The 12,319-nt window shown below is 41.1% G+C and overlaps 1 long non-coding RNA gene across 1 annotated transcript in view; it reads left to right on the forward strand.

Moving 5' to 3' along the window:
• Positions 1-7,431: 7,431 nt before the first annotated feature.
• LOC133389946 (uncharacterized) overlaps positions 7,432-12,319 on the forward strand; it is a 44,514-nt gene continuing 39,626 nt past the window's right edge. The window contains exon 1 of the long non-coding RNA XR_009764230.1: positions 7,432-7,512. This is a non-coding gene — a long non-coding RNA (uncharacterized LOC133389946). The remainder of the gene's footprint in view (positions 7,513-12,319) is intronic.

The raw sequence follows: 12,319 nt of genomic DNA on the forward strand, positions 1-12,319 counted from the left end.
TTAGCGAGAGATGCTAAAAGCAACAAAAAAGCTTTCTTCAGGTACGTCCATAGTAAAAGACAGAGAAAAGAAATGGTGGCACAGCTACTCAGTGAGGAAGGCAAAATGATAACAGATGACAAAGAAAAGGCAGAAGTGCTCAATTCCTACTTTGGCTCAGTCTTCTCCCAAAAAAGGGTCTATGACCCTCCCGGGAAACATGAAGTAGAAGGAGCAGGATTGGAGCTTGTTATTGATATTGATAGGTCAAGGAATACCTAATCAAATTGAACGAGTTTAAATCGGCAGGGCCCAATAAACTGCACCCTAGACTATTAGTGCAGAGTGGTAAGCAGCGGTAACGCAGCCGAAGCTCTGTTCATGGCCAGAGTTCGATTCCAATGGAAGGAGGAAGTCGAATCTCTGGTAAAAGGGGTCGAGGTCCACTCAGCATTCCATCCATCCGTGGTTGGTAAAATGAGTACCCGGCATATGCTGGGGGGTAAAGAAAGGCCGGGGATGGAACTGGCAATCCCACCCCATATATATGGTCTGACTAGTAAACGTCGCAAGACGTCACCCTAAGAGTCAGAAATGACTTGCACTATAAGTGTGGGGACACCTTTACCTTTAGAGTATTGAAGGAACTGGCTGAAGAACTCCCAGAGCCGCTGTCTATTATCTTTGCAAAATCATGGAGGACTGGTGAAGTGCCAGATAACTGGAGGAGAGCTAATGCTGTCCCTATCTTCAAAAAGGGCAAAAAGGAGGAACTGGGGAACTACAGACCAGACAGCCTAACATCAATCCCTGGAAAAACTCTGGAGCAGATTATAAAGCAGCCAATCCATAAACACCTTGAAAACAGTACAGTGATTACTAGCAGCCAACATGGATTTATGAAGAACAAATCCTGCCAAACTAATCTTATCTCATTTTTTGATTGGGTAGCCTTCCTCGTAGATGGTGGGAATGCTGTGGACATAAGATATCTCGACTTCAGCAAAGCTTTTGACAAAGTGCCCCATGATATTCTAATTAGCAAACTAGCTAAATGTGGGCTGGATGGAACAACTATCAGGTGGATCCACAGCTGGCTCCAGAATCGTACTCAAAGAGTGTTTATCAATGGTTTCTTCTCAAACTGGGCGGAAGTAACAAGTGGGGTACCACAGGGCTCGATCCTGGGCCCAGTGCTCTTCAACATTTTTATTAACGACTTGGATGAGGAGGTACAGAGCATGCTTATCAAATCTGCAGATGATACAAAATTGGGAGGCACAGCTAATACTGTAGAAGACAGAAACAGAATTCAAAGGGACCTTGATAGGCTGGTGCATTGGGCTGAAAACAACAGAATGAAATTCAACAGGGATAAATGCAAAGGTCTACATTTAGGAAAAGAAACCAAATGCACAGTTATAAGATGGGGGATACTTGGCTCAGCAATATGGCATGTGAGAAGGATCTTGGAATTGTCGTTAATCACAAGCTGAATATGAGCCAACAGTGTGATGTGGCTGCAAAAAAAGGCAAATGCTATATTAGGCTGCATTAACAGAAGTATAGTTTCCAAATTGTGTGAAGTATTAGTTCTCCTCTATTTAGCACTGGTTAGGCCTCATCTTGAGTACTGCATCCAGTTCTGGTCTCTGCACTTCAAGAAGGATGCAGAGGAGGGCAACAAGGATGATCAGGGGACTGGAAACAAAGTCCTACGCGGAAAGATTGAAAGAATTGGGCATGTTTAGCCTGCAGAAGAGAAGACTGAGGGGAGATATGATAGCACTCTTCAAGTACATGAAAGGTTGTCACACAGAGGAGGGCCGGGATCTCTTCTCGATCGTCCCACAGTACAGGACATGGAATAATGGGCTGAAGTTGCAGGAAGCCAGATTTCGACTGAACATCAGGAAAAACTTCGTAACTGTTAGAGCCATACGACGATGGAACCAATTACCTAGAGAGGTAGTGGCCTCTCCAACACTGGAGGCATTCAAGAGGCAGCTGGACAGCCATCTGTCAGGAATGCTTTGATTTGGATTCCTGCATTGAGCAGGGGGTTGGACTTGATGGCCTTATAGGCCCCTTTCAACTCTACTATTCTATGATTCTGTGATTGCATTTCATCCTCGGTCTTATCCTGAACAATATAACAGAGGGGTCACATGCCCTCTTTGGGCCAATGTAAGGACAAGGTGGGAAATGGACCCCTTTGGGGTCCATTTCCAACACTCCATTTTGCTGTGGGAACTAAAACCTCTTTCTATTGGTCCACAGTGGCCTGACATTTTCATAGAGGGGTTGCATGATACTCTTCAGCCAATCACAGGGGGGCAGAAATGGTTCTCTAACAGGGTTCATATTTGGACATGTCATATCCGGCCATTTGCAATATACATCATATCCAGCCATGGGCAAAATACATCACTTCCAGCCACTGCAATACACGTCACTTCTGACCATGTGAAAACATGTCACTTTCAGTCTCATGACTAAGCACATGGTATTTGTTTTTAAAGCTGGTTACATCACTGCTGGTCACGTGGTACTTTTTTGATGTCATCAAGCACATAGTGGTCACGTGACCACATTTTGACAGCGAGTAGGTCTGCCCTATTAATCATGTGTATCTTTGCACAATGTTGAAAAGCCGCCTTTAAAATAATGTGGATTTTGGTGTGTGTGTTTGTGTTTAGATCCAGGCACTGTTTGGAAGCATGATCAACTGTGATATGAAGCTGATAAAAGAACTATATCAACTGTATGAATAAATGATGGCCCTAACATGAACAGTATAAATAAATGATTCCTTCACTCTTCTCCCTTCTGCTTTTTTCTGAATATAAGGTCAGTTAATTGAATGCCTAGTTAGCTAGATCCCCCCTGCTGTGTATGAATTACGTGACCAAACAAGTTTGCTTGCTTACATGATATCTACAGTCCTATCAAGGAGTACATTTGTGACTCGGGGCAGGGATGGAGAACTTGTGGCCTTCCAGATGTTATTGGGACTTTGCCTCCCATTGATTGCAGCCAACATGGCCAATAATTAGGGATAATGGAAGTTGCAGACCAATAACATCTGGAAGGTCACAGGTTACATATCCTTGGCCTAGGACATAGGACTGCCAACATAGTGCCAGATTACCTCCATATGGGAGTGCATGCACGCATACACATACACATGGACAGAGGGTTTGATCCCATGAACGGAAGGTCCTTCAGTCCAGTAGAGGCTCCTGTAAATGGAAACAATCCCCAAACATCTGTTCCAGATGATTAGAGAAGCTTCCGAAACAATTTATGAGGAGGCAGGGGCCAGCTGCAGGGGGAAAAAAAATCACCATCTTCCCTTCTATGTGCAGGATCCTCTGCTGGATCAAAGGCCCATGCATTCATGGAAGGACTACTACTGTGCATGGAAGAACCCCTTAGGACAGAACCCTCTGCCTTGATTCTTGTGTGCTTCCTCTCCCCTAATCAGGTAATCTGGCACTATGTGGGCAGTCCTTTGTCCTAGACTACGGATAGGGAGCCTGTTAGCAGATGCTGTGAGTAGGGATGGGGGAGAAATTTGATAAATTTGCATTTAAAGCTGAATTTATCAAATTTGCACTTTCGGAAACAATGTGAGAACTGAACCACAGTCATCCTTCGAAATTCAGTTACTCGAATTTTGTAATGCAGTTCTCCCACTAAGCAATGTTTACAAGAATGAATATACTGAAGAGAGTGTGCACACAAATAAATGTATTTGTGACAATAACATACAAAATGCATTATATTAGGAGAAATTGCTTGCAAAAATGTGTATGTTAGTCAAAACTGGATACAAAAATGAGGAGAAATTCACACTAAAATGCTGAAGAATTTTCATGGGGATTTTTTTTAAAATAATTGCAAATTGCTGCAGAAATGTGGAGAACAAAATTTAAGATTGGAAATATGAGAAACAGAGAGAACTGGAAGTGACAGATCCTCCATCCCTAGTTGTGAGCATCCTTTCTGTAAAGCAGAATTCTGCTCATTGGATCCTACCCAGAGACTTAAGACTTTTTGTGTATGTCTGGTGTGTGAGAGAGTGTGCCTGAGTGTGGGCTGGTATATGTATATGAGAGAATGAGTGAGTGAGTGAGAGAGAATGTGCAATCCCTGACCCACTACGCAGAACTGCATGCAGACCTTAGAGCCAAAAAAATTGCCCTCCCCTGTTCTAGATTTTTTTTCAAAAAACCCAAACTAGTTTAGTTTATTCAGAAAATTTCATTCATTGTATAGAAAAATGAAGCCATGTCTTACAGACTTATCACAAAATCACACAAGCCAGTTTTTCAAGTTGTACAGTACTTTACTTCATGGGTCATAAAATGTGCAACAATTGTATTTTGATCCATAGGTCATGTAAAGTGTAAACACCTTTTTTCCTGAGGCCACCTTGCATCAGTGCAAGCAGACCCAGCGACTCCAACCCCAAATTCCTAAATGTAGGATTCCAAGATGTCTATCAAGAAGCTGGTTTTCACTTACCTAAAGTAGCTATAGGTTATGTTGCCAACAGGTCAATCAGCCTATTTTGTAATACACTTACACTGACACAGATCTATATATGACAGGAGTAATCAAATGCAACCTGATTACTTAATTTGATTGTTTTGTTGTGGCCCGTGTCAGATTTCTTAATGTGGCTCCCTTAGGAGTTTCCAGTAAAGACATGGAATTAGATCACTGAAGAAGGAATCTGTGTAAATTATAATAATTACAAATAATAGCAAGGAAAACTCACTTTGGAGCATTATGCACCCACACATCAAAATCCAGGTAAATTTCTTGTCATACAGCACCGTAGTAAGTGTATATGACCCTTTCAGAATGGCAGAAATTCAAGAATGAATACAGATGCTCAGGCAGGTCTGCCTTCATTTTTTTTAGGATAGCAGGAGACTAACATTTAAAATTCCAAATAATTTCTTAGAATTTTTTACAAATGGACAAATAACTGAAATCACATTATAGTGCTGTTGGTTTTGAATGGATATGTTTACACTCAGGGATGGCCAAATCTGTCAATTTCAGCTTCTCTTGGTTTCTCATTTTTGCCTGGGAGACCAGAGTTCAAATCCCCACACAACCATGAAGCTCACTGGGTGACCTTGGGCCAGTCACTGCCTCTAAGCCTCAGAGGAAGGCAATGGTAAACCTCAATACTGCTGACCATGAAAACCCTATTCATAGGGTCGCCATAAGTTGGAATCGACTTGAAGGCAGTCCATATTCAGTTGTCCACAATGTATGATTTCTTAAAAATAAGTCCTTGCAAAAAGTCATCAGCAATTTAGTGCATATTTCGCTGAATATGTATACAGTATTTTGTAAGCAATTTTGCCCAATATACACTTTTGCAAAAAAAAAAAAATCCTTAATATAATGCATGTATGTATGCTGTTTTCACTATTATATGAATTTTTTTGAACACTTTCTCCCAATATATGCGTTTTGTTTTGTTGTTGAAGAACTGCATCACAATATTTGGAGAAATGGAATTTTGACGGATAGCTGCGTGTCAGTACATGTATTGTTTTGAGAAGTGCAAGTAGGCAGACTCTCATTAATATGAAAACCAAACTAAATTTCTTTCCCATTCCTACACTCAGCAGTGCTTGGATAGGAAGACTTATGGGTGGCACTGATGGAGTCTTCATGTTTCACACTTTCCATTAATGAATTTTAGTGGGGTTTGCAAGAGCTTACACTGGGAAGCTGCATAATAGCATTAATCCATGATGAATCAAGCTGCATCTAGTTTTAAAATAAATATGAGGCACATACTATTGCAGGAAGAGTTTTTTCAAAAAATGTTTCACATGTTTGGACGTTTCATTCGTGTGGTTTTCAAAGTCTAGGGCCACAGTTGAGGAAGTGGAGATCCAGGTGTGCTGTTGCATGTTTAGAGTTTTGAAACCAAGGGGAATCCAAATGGCTGCCCACTCCCTTATGCATGTGTGTGTGCACGCACACACACAGTACTACAGTGATAAGAACATCCCCTGGCATGAGTCAAATCTATCTCTCTTTGTTTCTAGGTGGCCCTCCCTCAAAGCATGTTGTAGGGCAGGGATGGAAAACCTCAGGGCTAGCTAATGTGGCCATCCAGACTTTTTTTAACGGAAAAACCCTCAGAACTCTCCCCAGACCGTACCTCATCTTCCTACACCTCTCCAGGCGCTTTTGCTTGGCCTGAATGTGTCTGTGAACATATGCTTCTTGCTTCCTAAATGGAGGATGGAGAGGTGTGGGTGTGAGGCAATGTTTGTGTGGTTGAAATGTAGTCTACTGTACAAATGCAAGAGTCACACCTGTTGCTCGGCCCGCTTTTGCCTCTGGTCCCACCCACCACTGGTGTATGACCCCCCCGAGGGGCCTGCTGCAGGGCCTTGTAGTACTGTTCCTGTGCCTAAGATGAGGGCAAGGGGTCATTAGCTGAACCTTCTTTAATTTAGGCACATCTCAAATGGCAACTCTGAAGGGAGCTGGGACAGGGCCCTGGGTGCTGAGAATTTGATACATTTGATGTCTGGCTGGCACCCAGGATACTGATTATTCACTCCCCCCCCACCTCCAATCCTGGAATTAGCTGGGCATTTAATGCACCAATGGTCCTATTGGAACAAATGCACAAAGGATTCATGCTTCAATGGCCAACCATTCACATACTGTAGGTGTAGGTGGTGAATTCTTTAATTTGTTTGTTACATTTATATCCCACTTTTCTTTTCAAGGTCATGTATGTGGTTTATCCCCACCTAGATGTTACCTGACAACCACACTGTGCAATTGGGCAGTCATCCATTGAGCTTCATAGCTAACTGAAGATTTGAATCTGGATGTCCCCGGCGCTAGACTGATGCTGTGACTGCTACACATTACTGTTACAGGACAAACATGTGGCACAGCTAGTTTCCAGATGTTATTGCATGCTCTTTCTAGGAACAGATATATTAGCAGTTCTCCACCCCCCACCCCCCCCAATTCAACCCCCAGTCCAAGTGAAAGCAGCCTGAGTTACTTCTGAAGAGGTTTAAGCTAGGGAGACACACTGTGACAAAGTGTGAGAACTCCTGCATCTTAGAAATTCAGTTTTAGTGGTTTATTCAATGATATTTTAATCCTCTAGGAAGGATTGCACAACCTGGCTGTTGGTTTAAACTTGCTGACAGAGGCACAAATTGTTTAAAAAGTTATGTGAGGAAAACTGTGGTATATCAAAACGGCTGTTGAAGGTGTGGAGGGGTGTATATGTGCATACATGTGCCTGCATGTCTTTGGAGTCGTTTAAATGGTCCACGTGCTGCCTTTATCTCCAGCTCTTGTTAAATATAATTGCTTGGCTGGGGTCCACCTCACATGGGTCACCTGAATTATTTCCATTTCCATTTCCATGGCAGTGCATGAGAGAATCAGCATCACATGCCTCCTTTAGTGCAACACACAGTAACTGGCTATTATTGCTGCCAAGAAGAACAGCATAAAACCGTAAGTAATGAAGCCAAGCCAGCATGAAATAATAATGCCATATTTATGTACACAGGGACAAGGATTTGTGGTATGTGTGTGCATGAGTGCAGAGGGGCTGCATAATAGGTGAAACCTCTGAAGAAGCAACATATTTAACAGATCAGTCATTCTAATCACCCCTTCCACTGAATTACAAAAATGACTGTTCAAGGACAGCCTTCCCCAACCTGGTGTTTTTGACTCCAGCCCCAGACAGCATAGCTAATGGTCATGGATGATTGGAGTTGGGGTCCAAAACATCTGAAGGGCACCAGGTTGTGGAAGGTTACTCCAGACAATGACCAATGCAAAATAAAGTATTGCAGATAAAAAGAGGCCTGTAAAAACTAGGGCTTTATAGGAGCATAGCTCTATGAGGAAAACAACATATTTATCCAGCAAAGCCAAACTTCTTCCAGGCTTGAGCATGATTATGAAGCCTTACCATCAAGGGGCAAATTACAAGTTACACTGAAGTAGGGATGGGAGAGTTCAGTTCGCATTTCAAGCTGAATTTGGCAAATTTGGACTTTCTGAAATAGTATGAGAAATGAAACACAGCCATCCTTCAAAATTTGCACTTATTTGAATTTTGCGATGCCAACCAAACAATGTTTTAAAAAAACATATACAGTAGGGCCCCGCTTTACAGTGCTTTGCTAATACAGCAGTCTCAATTAGACGCAATTAGACTAAAGCCCCACTCATACGGTGCTTGTTTCGCTTTTAAAGCGGTTTTCAGGCATCGTGTGCCATTCTATTCAATGAGTTCCGCTTTACAGCAGTTTTCGCTTTACAGAGGGGCCCCGGAATGTAACCCGCCATGTGAGTGGGGCCCTACAATATTAGGGGGAAAAGTGCATAAAAATGAATATGTGAAAATAACATGCAAAAATGCATTATATGACAAGAAATGGCTTGCAAAAATGTCTACATTAGTGAAAACTCTCCTAATAAACATATTTTTGTAGGAGAAATTTGTACTAAAATGCTAGAGAATTTTCATGAGAATTTTTTTTAAAAAATGAATTGCTACAGAAATGTGCAGAACTGAATTTAAGACTAGAAAAACAAGAGACTGATGGATCTTTCTCTCACTGCACAGCAGTTATGTGCAAAGAGCCTATTGCTATTATAAAGCACTCACAAGATGGAGGTGATTGCTTCACAGGAGGGGCAGAGTGTTGACCTCACACCAATTGCTTTTACCCCACACAGTTGCAGATCAGTGTTTGTTAGGTAAACTTGGATCCAGACCACTGTTGGGTTGGGGGATGTAGAAGCACCTGGAGGGAATGAGCAACAAAGCTACTCCCTGAAACATTATTTCCACCAGTGATCAGACACATGCAACTTCCAAGAGTCACTCTGCATCAGGGTGAAGACTTTTTTAAGCCTGGACCAGAGGATACATTCTCTTCCGGACAACCTTACAGGGGCCACGTGCAAGTATTGCGCAGGCCAGAGGCAAAAGTGGGCAGAGCAATTTTACCTTTGTACAGCAGCCTAGTAAAAATCCCACTCTATCCTCTCTCCATGCAAGCAAGAAGCATGGTTAGGGTTCCAAGAATTTCCACCCAGGCAAAAAATCTCAAGGAGGGTGCAAAGCAGGGCTGGTGAGGTGTATGGCTTGGGAGTATGTGTGACCTGATAAGAGTCCTGAGGGCTGGATAGGCCTGGGGGGCTGCACTCGGCACCCATCCCTACTCTACATCAATGAAGGTGTTGCTATTTATTTAGCAAAATGTGGCTTGCCAGCTTTGAAAATATAGCTCATGTCTTCACAGCTTTCTTCCTCCTTCACACCTAATTTTGCAAACACATGGCTCCCATACGGTCAAGCATACATTTCTACTTTTGACTGTGTTTCTGTGCACGGTATTTTAAAATGTGGTGGTAGATATTGCCAGTGCTTCACTGACATACAGGCTTGGACATACACTTATTGCCAGGTTTCAAATACAATATTCTGAGGTATAGCCTATCTAGGGCCGAGCTGAAAGAGGGACCTCTTTTTGTGAGGTATGTAACCTCAACCATGTGGAAATAGCCCTCTCTGTATTCTGGAAATCATTTGGGGGCCCATGAAGAGTGCTTACCCTTTTGTTGGCAAGCACTTTGCTAACAGTGGAAGACAAAGTTCGCTGAAGGTAGGGGTGAGGAAGAAATTTGGTCAGTTTTCATTTTAATGTGAACCTACCTAATCTGCCTGTCCAGAACCAATGCTATCCTTCAAAATTCAGATTTCTAGATTTTTGAAATTCAGTGCTCCAACCAAAAAGTGCATGCAAAAAAGGGCCAATCATGAACAAAAATGCTTACAGCCATAAAAACAATATACAAAATGGCTTTATTTTAGGGTAAAGTGGTTGCAAAAATGTGTATATTATACAAAGCGTACAAACATGCATCTATTAGGTGAAATATAATTTTTTATGTGGACTTTCTTTTTTAAATTGCAAGCTGATATGGAAATGGGGAGAACTGAACTTAAGACTGGGAAACTGAGAGAAACGAAAAATTAACAGATTTGTCCAACTCTGGGCCTGCAGGAATATCACGTTTCTTATCATGAAAGTGGTAGGGACATCCACTTTAAAAGGGGCAATTCCTAGCAGCATTATTCGTTTTTGGCAAAGCACTGGGCTGCACATAGCACACTTTTCTTCCTCGTGGCCAGAACAGGGGAGCATTATTGTTCACAAATTACTGTGAATTGTTGTGGAGAGGAGGCATTCTGTAGCAATCCATACTGTGTGTGGCACATTATTTTTCACCTCTCTTGATTACTGCTTTGAATTACACATTTCACTATAGACTGTTCTGCAGTGCAATCTGCAGCTCAGTGCTCAGCACATCCCCCCTCTACCCTTTGCAAGGGCTTTTAAAGGAAGGGGGGGGGAATTTTGCAGCAAAATGCAGTTTGTTTTCATAAGGCAGTGCTGCTCATTTGATATCAGAAAGGTAATGGTCCCTGAAAGAGCACCTTTTGCTGTGAAAAACAAGCTCCTTGAAAATCCAGTAGAGACCTTATCTATTCTTTTGTACATATGTTTGGGGTCAGGACAACTGGAACAGAACAACTCCATTCTGTAATTATTCCTAGAAACCAATATTCAGTTCTCTCTCCTTCCCTCCCACCCAGTTTAATTTAATCCCCACAATCACAATTGTTTAATTTGATTCCCACAACTGTGATTATGTCTCCATTTAAATTAGTGGAATATTGAAAGAGGCTACAGCCTGAAAACACATGGGGGGCGGGAGCCAAAAAGCAACTCACTGCTGAAGTATCCTTGGAACAAGAAAGTCTTCAGCAACTGCTCCCCTGCAGAAACTTTTGCGGCTGCAGCTGCTTTCTTTCTCTCTACTGATTTCAAGTGCACCATTGCATCTTTTCACTATGGTGCAGATAATTAAATAATACATCAAACCACTTTTCATCTTCTAAAAGGCAGAGGTTTTATTCATAAAAATTCTCTTTTTTTGGAATCTGACCCAAAAATAGTTTGTGCTCAAGCAAGTTCCAATCTGAAAACCAATAAAAAAATACAGAATTGCAAACTCAAGAGTGGAAGCAAATTCTATAACCAATCCCAAATTGGAACTACTGCCCTGGGCTCTTTGGATTTTTTTTTAAAGTTAGTATGTTTTAATTACTTGTTTTTAACCATTTTATTGATAATTTTAATTTGTAAACCACTTAGAGGTCTTTACATTCAAGTGGTATATAAATTTTGTTAAATAAATAAAATATATAAATTGAATCATTATTATTATTGTCATTAATAATAAATAAATACATTAGTTATCCTACAGGTAACATTCTGGGTCCTTTGATTAAACTGTGCTGTGGACATGCATGCACCATACCAATGTGGTTTTCTTTGTGTTGTTAATGGAGCATGCTTTTATTATTGTGGAGTGCAGCAGCAGACACTGATTCCAATTTAATACTGAAAGGGAGTGTACATGCATGGATTACATTTATTGTGATATAATTACTAGGAGAACATGCTGGATCTCATTGCTGTGTGCTCTTGAATCCTTTCATGAAGATTGAGTTACTGAAGGAGAAGGTCCTTTGATGCCCATAAATATAATCTCCAACTGGTCCACTAAGCATTTGAAGCAACTGAAAGACCTGTGCATTTGTGAAGCCTTAGTTTCATATAACATTGTTGTGCACTATATATTACAGGTTCTAAAAGCACAATTTCTTTCACACACACATACCACAAAGCCTTACATTTTGACATTGTAAAACATGTTAGTGTGACATGCGTGGCTTAACAGAACAACACAAGCACCATTATAGAAGTCATTTGGGAAAGGATAATTTGAGTATAGATCTTTCAAATGTGGATTGTGTTACTGTCTCTGTCTTTCTCACACACAAACACACACACACACACAGAGCACAGAGTCCTAGAAAAGAATCCTGTAGGTTAATTACAAAGAACATTGCACAATGTTCAATTAGTCTATATTACATAAAGCTTGAAATATTTTGATCAGTAAAGAGCAGATCTTTTTAGACTTACGTAGAAATCCTGTCAACCTTTACACAGTCAGTAAGACTGATTGAGGACAGTAGGATTTACTTCTGAGTAAACATACATAGACTTGTGCTGTCAGCCTTCCAACAGGACAATGTAATCAATCAAAGGAGGCAAGAAACCAAAAACAAACAAAACAAAACATGAAAGATATTAAGGGGGATGTTTGTTGCATTAAAAAAACATATATTAACAATTAATCTTTGAAGGAGCAATATGACTGATTA

The sequence above is a fragment of the Rhineura floridana genome, chromosome 8 (assembly GCF_030035675.1).
Source record: "Rhineura floridana isolate rRhiFlo1 chromosome 8, rRhiFlo1.hap2, whole genome shotgun sequence".
NCBI classification, from domain to species: Eukaryota; Metazoa; Chordata; class Lepidosauria; order Squamata; family Rhineuridae; genus Rhineura; species Rhineura floridana.